The following is a 10,437-nucleotide window of genomic DNA, read 5'->3' as shown; positions in this document are numbered from 1 at the left end:
GAGAGAGAGAGAGANACACACACACACACACACACACACACACACACACACACACACACACACACACACACACACACACACACACACACACACACACACACACACACACAAAGTCCCTAAGTCCATCGCGCGTATACATTGTACGCGGCGCACGCGTCTGCCACATGTGCGTGTAATGCAAAGAAACATAAAAATAAAATATTAAATTGCAGGTATAGCTTATGCAAAAAATCGAAAAGAAAGGATGGAGATTGATCACGTAGTAGAATTCCTTGTTTCGAAATTTAGATGCGGAATGTAGACTCGGAAATCTTTGGCTTTTGACTTTTCTGAATGAATGGCGTGCGAGGCAAACGGAGCGTGGCGAATGTTTACAATGCTTCGAGCCTCATTATCTATTTCAAAATTATGGACTTTTGTTTCGTCTAACTCTTTTTTCTACCTGAAAGGGATTTTGAGGACTGCTGCTTAGGTTAAAGACATACACTGTTAGAAATGTAAATGAAGCTCGTGGTTATGAACAAAATTAAAAGTAATGAATGATTTAACTGAAAATTAAGTTATAGTAATTACTTAATGAAATGAACGTATACATTAAATTTTATGTACATATACACAAATATACTTGTTAGTTATAAATACATTAAATTTAATATAATGTGAAATTAAATTCAAATTGTAACTTAAAAGTTAAATAAAATTTAAGAACATTTCTAATAGTATAGGATAACTCCGATATATACGTCGCACTTATCAAAAACTTAATTTATTACATAAGTATTATTTATTATGTTTATAGTGAATTATATCAGTAAAAACTTTCTACTATTATGAAAAAAATATTAGAAATCCGAAATATTTATTTTTCATATTAAAAAATCTTTTGAAACCCTTGCATTTTTGCCATATATCCCATAGGAGTAGGATATATGGCTACTCATAGCGAGAGGAGGGGGGGATATGTACAGCTCATGAAAAATTTACAAATAATGATTACAAATAAGACGTATAATGACACGATAACTTATAAAATGTATTTATAAAATTTTATTAAAGAATAAGAATGATAAATATGTATATGAAGTAATAAATAATAATTATAATAAAAAACTCCCTACATATATTAGTGTTATGACATGAGGTATATATTTCATATAATGCGTTTATTGAATTTAGTGCACTGAATTCAATCTGTGCACTTTGTATACTTTGGACATAAATCCAACTCGCTAAAAATGCCGTATATCCCAAACAGGTGGGATATACAAGACAACAAACTAAACAAAGAATACGAAAGCAAAGCACTTATATTTTGTTACACAACATATTTTATTATTCCACATATGTATCACGAAATAACTACTAAGTTTTTTACACGTTCTACAGTAATCATTTTATGTAGATTATAATTTATGATGGCGTTACTTATTACAGTGACAAATTGATTCAACTCATAATAATTTCATTAATATTAACAGTAAGAAGCTGAAATTATAATACTAATATAAAAGCATGTAACAGAGTAGTTGCAGGAAAATACCTCCTTCTATTTTTTCTGACATCTGTGGAATAAATCTCAGCGCGGCGTATTTATCGGAGTTACCCTAATTAAATAGATAAGTATTTGGTGACAACACAAAGTTAAAAATAAAGACAAAATTTCAAGTCTCATTTCTTTTCTCAAAGGAAGTTTTTATAAATTTAATTAGCAATTGTGAGCTACTGCTAAGCATTAGGCAATAATTCATCTCGGATATTGTGTATTTCATAATACAACACACTTTATAGAAATATAGGTCATAAGGGCAGTCGGTTTTAATTCACATCGGTCACAATTGTTTACTGTGTACATTTCATTTTGAAGCCAATCGGTTTCTTACAATTCCATTATTAATGATCTTTTTAATAACTTGTTTAAGTTACTTGCTCCATCTATCTTTTTCCAAATATCTTTTATTTTTAGGAACAGATGACAAATAACTTAATTAAGCTTAACTAATCAATTGACTGTGAGTCATTTCGCTTATTTTGACAGAGTCAAGTTTTGCAATCATTCCATAATGTTCTGCATATATTACAACATGTTTGTATCAATCAAGGTTAGCAATTGGGCATTCAGAGCGCACAAATTTGTGCCGATTCTCTCGACATTACTTCTCTTTTACATATAATTTTAGTTAGGAATTTTATTTAAAAAAAGTAAACAAATTAAGAAAGAGTATTCAATATAAGTGAGAGAAAAGTCAATATATTTCAATTAATTTAGCATTATTTTAATGATAATTGTTTATTACAAAATCAATAGTCTTAATGTCTTATGTAAATATAGATTATACATTAAAATACTTCTTAAATTCTTTCGAATGGTATCCCACTCTAAAAAGTAAAAATTGAGTCAGTTTTGAAAAAGAATTATTCAATTTTCGTTCTTTAAGGGAAATCTTAAGAAGATTGCATTCTTCAGAATGAAATTCTCTGAACGTTTCAGAAAATAATTTGTAGTGTCATAAAATCATCTCTAGTAATCATTAAAAATGTAAAACATTGGAGGATCATCGAGAAGTTCACTTCCTTTCATTATCATTCTTTACAATTTAATGACAACTGTTAGACTTTGTGTAATTTCGTTTTTCTGTTGCAGAAAGACTCAAGAATTTGTAGGAAGGAGAGAGCATGTAGAATAAGCAAGAAAAGAAAAAAGGAAGATTTATTAAGAAGGTTCTCACACTACTTCTTAGTCAATTTATTTATAATAATATGTAAAACAATTAAAATACTGGAATAAAAAAATTACTAACAATATCTTATGCTATTATACATATTGTTAATTTTTATGTTACTAAATATTTTCAAAATAACAAAATAAAAGTTGTAAGGTGCTCATTTGATGTACGCATCATCCATTTGATATATTCTAGATTTTTCATTGAAGAATATAAATTTTTTTGTAAACTATACAGTCATACAGTTTAAATGAAACTTTACGAGAACAAATTTAAGTGTTTATTTTATAATTATGATAATAATGATTTTTAAATTACTGTCTTATACACAAATGTCTCAATTTAAAAGAAAATAATTATAGAATAAGATTATACTTTCAATTTGTAATATAAAATTCTATAAATTTTGAATTAAATATCTTCAAAATGATACGGTAAAAGTTAATGAAATTTTTTCTAGATATTATTAATATTATTAATTGTTATATAATACTTTTGTATAATATGTATATTATAGACTTGTCTTATATTTCATCAAACGCGAGAACCTCCTTAAAGATATATTAATATCGAGCAAATATTTTGAAAGAATATAATAAAACAAGGAGTAAAATAGAAAATTTAGAGCGCACCTGCAATTGTTACTCGTAAATATAAACAGTATGATCAAACATCATATAAGTACTTTCATTTATAGATAGCATCAAGAAACATAATAATATAATATTAAATGTTCGAACGTCATGTATTTTAAATGAAAAATCCCTTATTTAGTATTAATGAGATTATAATGGCAAACTATATTACATTTTTTAATTATTTCGATTAAAAATTAATTAAAAAGTAAAAAGTGCAATTTATATCTAATGCTGAATTTCTCGAGGGTGATAAATAATTACAATATTTTTTCTGTAATTATAAATGGATTATATATAGTTTAGCAGAAATTATAAAAAAATAAAACCTAAGATTTCATTACCGATACAGTTAATATAAAAAACATGAAAAAGCCTATAAAATTATGTAATGTATAATTTAATATATAAAATGATATAAGAAAATAGACGATAGAGAATTTTAAACATGATATGCGTGACAGAGAGATATGTAAATATGCAAGAACAGAAAATAAGATTTTTATTTGGTAATCATGTATTAAGACGCACGTAATGAAACAAGATGTAATAGATAAACTTAGATCATAGAATATATCGATCTACATCCATAGATAGAACATCCATAGATAGATAGAACGCGAAGGGCGGGGAAGGGACGGAATTCATTATCGCTCACGGCCCATTACGATGGTCATGAAAAAATAGATACAGAAAAGAAACAGAAAAGAAAAATAGATACAGAAACTTGCAAGATACAGAAAAAGTTACGCGATGTTAACAGCGATATTAAACTGTGGACGTGTCTGAAAGCAGGAACCTACTGAGAAAAGGAGAAGCATCTATTAAACTCGTCTGGCGTGCCTTCTAATCGAGTGTATCAAAAAGAAGCGGCTCGCGCAGGACGTTTTAACATCATGGGAGATCCTAGGAAATTTCATGTTTTATGATGGATTTGATTTAACGGAAACTATGCGGAAAATCCTCATCCGCTTCAGTCTTCATCTTTAACTTCTGACATCTTAGCTTGATTGGAGATTGAATTTTTATTAAGAAAAAAATATTTCGTATTTCAATATAATTTAAAGAAAAAATTTGTTATCTAACTCTATATATTCCTGAAACTTAATGCATCGACGTTGTCTCTAATTTTCAATGTTAGATAATTTCGCAATGATTTGCACTCTCTTGCCGTAACTATCACTTTTCTTGAATTAGTTGTGTAGCATTTGTATAGTGGATATACAATAGTTCTAGAAACTAGCCTTTACACTGGAAATAAAACTAAAGTATCTGTTTCAACTTCAATTGAAAAAAACATTTCGAAAATTTTATAATTCGAAAGTATTAATATGAAATAAATAAGATGCTATTTTTTTTGCATTCTTTAATACGAAATATCACATTTATTCTTTCATATATACATACATATATATACATACATATGTATTCATAATAAATATATATATCAGGCGATTAATACTTAAATTTTTAAGCCTTCTTAATTTTCACATCTATAATAATGCCCATTTATACCAACGTGGATTAACTTTAATCTTGGTTTTAATTTATTTTTTCTTCTTTCAATTCTAAGAATTAAAAAAAAGTAAATTAAATCGAGATTAAAATTAATCTACATTGATAGAAATGAGCTTTAAAAAAATTAAAAAGCTCACGTTGCTATAGGTTGAATGTGAATCAGTCTTTCTGGGAATCTTTTATTTCAGAAAATTCCAGGCTTAGAAGAAAGAGAGAAAAAGTAGAAAGAGAAAAAGAGATGAGTCATTTATGAAACATTCTGAGATAAGTCTCCTCAATATTAGGTACATGCATAGATAGAGCTTCTAATAGAAAATATAAGACCAAATTAGTAGCAAATATAAAATATAAAACAAGTATAAAATAAAAAATAGACAAAAAGAACGGTTTTGCTGAAAACTTAGGTAGATCTATATTTTATATTTGCTACTAATTTGGCCTTATATTTTCTATCAGAAGCTTTATCTATGTATATACTTTTTATTAATATTGAAAAGACTTATCTCAGAACGTTTCATAAATGACTCATCTCTCTTTCTCTTTCTACTTTTTCTCTCTTTCTTCTAAGTCTGGAATTTTCTGAAATAAAAGATTCCCAGAAAGATTGAAAATAATTTTGTTGAACTATCAAAATAATTGTATTGAATGCTCAAGCATGATGATAATGTTTTAGAAAGTTTCGATATTCTAATAATCAGCTTGAATGTTCAATATAATTACTTTAATGATCCAACAAAATTATTTTCAGATCCGTATTTCTACTCTTAATTTTTAGATATTTCAACAAAATTATTCTTTCTGTGCATATTAATTCCTGTTTCTACCTAATATAAATTAACTTTAATCTCGATTCAATTTACTTTTCATCTTTTTCTAATTTTTAAAACTAGAATACATTGACATTGATGAAAATGAGCATAATTCTTAGAATTAGAAAAAGAAGAGTTAGAGAACCAAGATTAAAATTAAACTAAATTGATAGAAACGAGTATGAGAGAGTAAAATAAAAATTATATAAGTGAGAGAGGGGGGGGAGGGGAGAGAGAAAAGAAAGGGAAGTACGGAGACAGAGCAAACGCGCGCGTAATGATGTGGGCTGAGAACGGCTGGCGTCAAAGCCAAGCAGGTAAAGCGCGTAAGCGAGAGAGGAAGTACCGTGGTGTAGATACGAGAAATTATTCTTGATAAGGCGTGCGCTGGGAAACACGCAGCGAGAGAGTTCCGTTCGACCACCGAGGGCAACCAGTCCGGGTGCTCTCGGCCGGAGCGGCCGCGATTCCGCGATTCCGAGACTCTCGCCCGAGTCAGAAAGATTGTAAACAACGACGAGGACCCACGCGGCGAGGAGAGGAGGAGGGGGAGGGGGAGGGGAGGGAATGCTCGAAGGGCCACCTAAAGGGAAGTGCGTCGGCGAAAGAGAGCGAGAAAGAAAAGGTGGGAGAGACAAGGAGAAATGGCGTAAGCGCGTAAACGTACGGCATGCGTCACGAACCCGTTACAGAACGGACGCTTTTTTTCTTCTTTTTTCTTTTTTTCTTTTCGACGAGTAAAAAAGTGCATCCGTGTCTGAACGTTAATTGACCGAAAATTGGTCGTGGCCTATACAGCACAGAAGTTTTCAACAACTCCAGTAATATTTGCAATGTTACTGCAATAATGCTGGAATAATTAGAGAATCAATTGTGTACCTTGAAATGAGATGAAAATTACAAAAATCAAATTTATGTATATAGATTCAGAATATTTATAATTTCATTGAGTAACACCAACTAAATTTGCTCTTTTGTAATCTTCATTTCGTTTCGAGATACACAATCGATCTCCCATGCTGTATAGAGATAAAGATATCTACTCGAAAAAAACTCTAGGTATCAAGCGGCGTTTCTATCTTGCGTGGCATTAGAAGAATAGATAAGAATTACGCGCTAGTTAGGTAAATTAGAAACAACGCAGAGACGTCATATCTATGCTTATATCGTGTGGCATTCAATTCATACACAAATAAATCTCGAAAATATCTCGTTCTTTCAAAAAGCGTTTTCTCTAGGCGAAGAATTAAACGGATAGCTTGTGACGTCTACGCATTATTCGAATCGGATCGGAGCGGAGCGGAGCGCCGCCGTCGTGCAAGACCGACAGTGAAAAAGAGAGGCGACATCGAGAAAGGAGAGCGAGGAAGGGGGGAGAGACGTACATAAAAAGAGAGCAAAGGAGAGGAAAGAGAGGGAGAGAGAGAGAAAGAGAAGTCTCGAGCCACACACGCGTATGCAAAGAGCAGAACGGTGCGGTGGCGGATAGGCGGATGCTCGCAGGGACCATGGCTTCCATCCTTGAATACGCACTTAGCGGCAAATTGCGTCGTTCCTTTGTCCGTCTCTCCGTTCGCATTTTCGCGCGACGCGCGGCTACTTAACACGTCGCGTCGGACGAAGTTCTACGCGTCCGTCGCTGCTGCCGTTCCGCGGCGTGGCGCGGCGTGGCGTGGCGTGGCGTGGCGTGGCGCGGCGCGGCATGGCGCGGCGGCTGCGGTCGTTCCCGGGGCTTCGTCGTCTCGATCAGAGATAATTGCGCGCACGTAATTCGCGGCGAGGGGCCATGCGAGCAGGGAAAACGAGCTCCGCACGAGAATACATGCAACGCGAGGTATAGAGGAGTGAGTAGCGACCAGTAGCGACGAGAATGGTCCGAGGGGGTTAGAAGAGAGAGAGGGGGAGAGGAAGGGAGAGGGGGGGGAGTAAGGATGAAGAGAAATAGTCATCCGTCTCTCACGGCTATCCCCGACCGAAAATAGTCCGCGATGAGTTCGGGGTAGTGGCTGAGTGCCGCGGGGGGTAGAGAGCGCGCATGAGATTGCGACACTTACCGAAGGCTGTTGCGGTGCAGCAGGGCGCAATATGTCAGCTGACTTGACGCGCGACCGATCCCAATTCTGCGTCACTATTCCACATAATTCTCAGCGGAACATTCGGCCACTCGCGCTCGCAAATGAATCCCGCCTCTTCGCGGAATCGCTTGCCCGCCTCGCGTTTCACACTGTTTCACAATACGCGCACGAATACGAGAGGAGGTGGAGGAAGAGATAGAGCGAAAAAGAATTGAAGAGGAATTAAATGGGACGCAGGAAGGGAGGGCGATAGGAATTACGAAAGGGATGATTTACCGACGACGGTTACTAGCGATAATGACGACGGCACGAACAGTCCTTTCCGGAGAAGAACTCTTCTTCACACCCAACTCTCTTCGAATCTTGTCTATTACCAGTCCACTCGAAGAAGCAGACCACCAAAGCTTTGAACACGAGAACGAATACTGCTGATGTGACTGACGTAAAGTTAGATCTCTTTTGCTCTCTCCCCTCCACACTCCGTCCGAGCGTGCCGTACGCAGCCGAATGATCACGAATTTACCCGAGAAAGGATCGCGAATCATGTGACTCATAGATGAGCAACTCGAATGATCGGTGCTCGCGTGGACAAATCATCAATGTCGATTGGTCGATGACTAGGGAATAATTGAAATTGCTTGACGTCCTGTAGACAACAGTCAATCAGTGAACTCGACAAAACTGATGATTGTAAAGAGGAATATCGACCTCAAATTGGCAATCGTGTCTCTGGCACACGCTTGCATCGGTTACGGTTCATTCAAACGTGATGCCGAATTGTACTGTTGTAGTTTTCGTCGATTTTCGCTGTGTAGATTACTGATAAAAAGATCAAAGTTATATTAGAAGAGTCGCCGAGTGCAGACACAATATTTTTTTAAGAGTTTCTGATGAAATTGTCTACTTTTGTGATCGCTTCCAACAAATATTTGTATCTACTCCAAACACTTTGATTCTACTACTACTGATAGAATAAGCTACCGGGATAGTAAGAATCAGCTCTTTCATCACTGAAGGAATTGGAGAAGATTAATGAAAAGATGATTGTTTCCACATGTCGTGACTGGTTACTGAAATGTAATTGTTATTTATACTTGCACGTAGTATTGTGAGCTGTAGCCTCTTAATAGGTTAACCAAAGCAACGTTCATCAGAGTGTGACAGTTGAGATTGAATAATACGTGAGTTTATCACAATTGAAACGAAGATGAATACGCCACAATCAAATAAGAAGAATAAGAAAGTAGGGAGAAACAGAATAGGCATACCCAATGAAAGTGCGAGTCCTACAAACACAGAGACACTCAGTAGCCAGGAGGCAGCAAAATATGTTTTGGTATGAATAAACATAATAGACCTGTTTTTTTGTTATTGCGCTGGCCTGCACTAAAAGCTACGATGTGCTATCTTCTTGCATTTTATTTTTGCTTTTTCTCTTGTTTGTTTTCTGTTATCCAAAAGTTTCTTTGTATTATTTATACTTTTTGCATTTAGAATCTTCTCTTTCTCTCTCTTTATGTCCAAATATATGTTTATCTCATTTTTAAGTACAAAAATTTTTTAACAAAAAGATCTTTCTCAAGATAAAAGTTGACAAACTTTGAAAGAAATATAAGAAATACAATTGGACAAAATGAATCACAAAAAGGAAACAGGCAAGAAATAAAAAATAAGAAACAGGAAATACAAAGCACATTGTAGATAAATCTTAAAATCTAATCTATGATATATTTTTTGTTTCTTGCTTTATATCTTATCTTTTTGCCTTTTATCCTGTTTTTTTCTATTCATTTATTCATTTTTGTCGCTTGTTTCTTTGTTCTGTTTGTTTCTGTTGTCTAAGATGAAAGTTGAAACTTCAGACAAGAAACACTAAACAAAATACATGATTTGCTGCATTTAGCAGGGAAAGCAGCTTTGCAGCTGTTGTAAAAAATATTTTAATTATAATTGATCTTGCTCTTAATATCTACAATAGATTTTTAAACCTTAAGCCTTAAGAAATCTACAGTCGAATACGAGAAGAATAATTAATTGTGATTCGTCTATTCTTTATGGCTTATGGCTTAAAAATCTATTGTAGATCCAGGATAATCTTTCACTAGATTAAATGTATAAATCAATCATATTTCTACATTTAGATCCAACGAAGAATTAAAGGCAAGAATCAATTAAAGAAATATTGAGTGCTCACTGATCAATTTTCTCTGCAGAATGCAGCTATTATCGACAAACAGTCACAAAGAAACAAACAAGCAAGATGTAAAAAACAAGAAACAGAAAGTAAAGAATACACATTATAGATTAATCTTCAAATTTTTTATCTTGCTTTTGTCTTGTTTATTTATATACTTCATTTTAAGTACGAGTATATATTAGTTCAATTACAAAGAACAGTTTTATAACTACCTAATTTAACATATTTTTACAAAACTTTATACAAAATCCAAAATTTTCTATCTACTAGTAAAAATTAAAGTAAAAAAGTATTTGTTTTAATGCAGAGTTAAATCTCAAATTGCATGCAAATAGCTAGGTCAAATGTTCAGGTGAATAAAATTTCGAAAGTACATAAAAAGTACAAATTGGATAGATTAAACATATTAAACATATTAATCTCAATTATTGTTTGATTTATTATTTTAATAAAATATGTATACACTCTCTCTCTCTCTCT

This window comes from Atta cephalotes (assembly GCF_000143395.1).
Source record: "Atta cephalotes unplaced genomic scaffold scaffold00002, whole genome shotgun sequence".
In the NCBI taxonomy this organism is placed as follows: domain Eukaryota; kingdom Metazoa; phylum Arthropoda; class Insecta; order Hymenoptera; family Formicidae; genus Atta; species Atta cephalotes.
Note: the sequence above shows the minus strand (reverse complement) of the source record.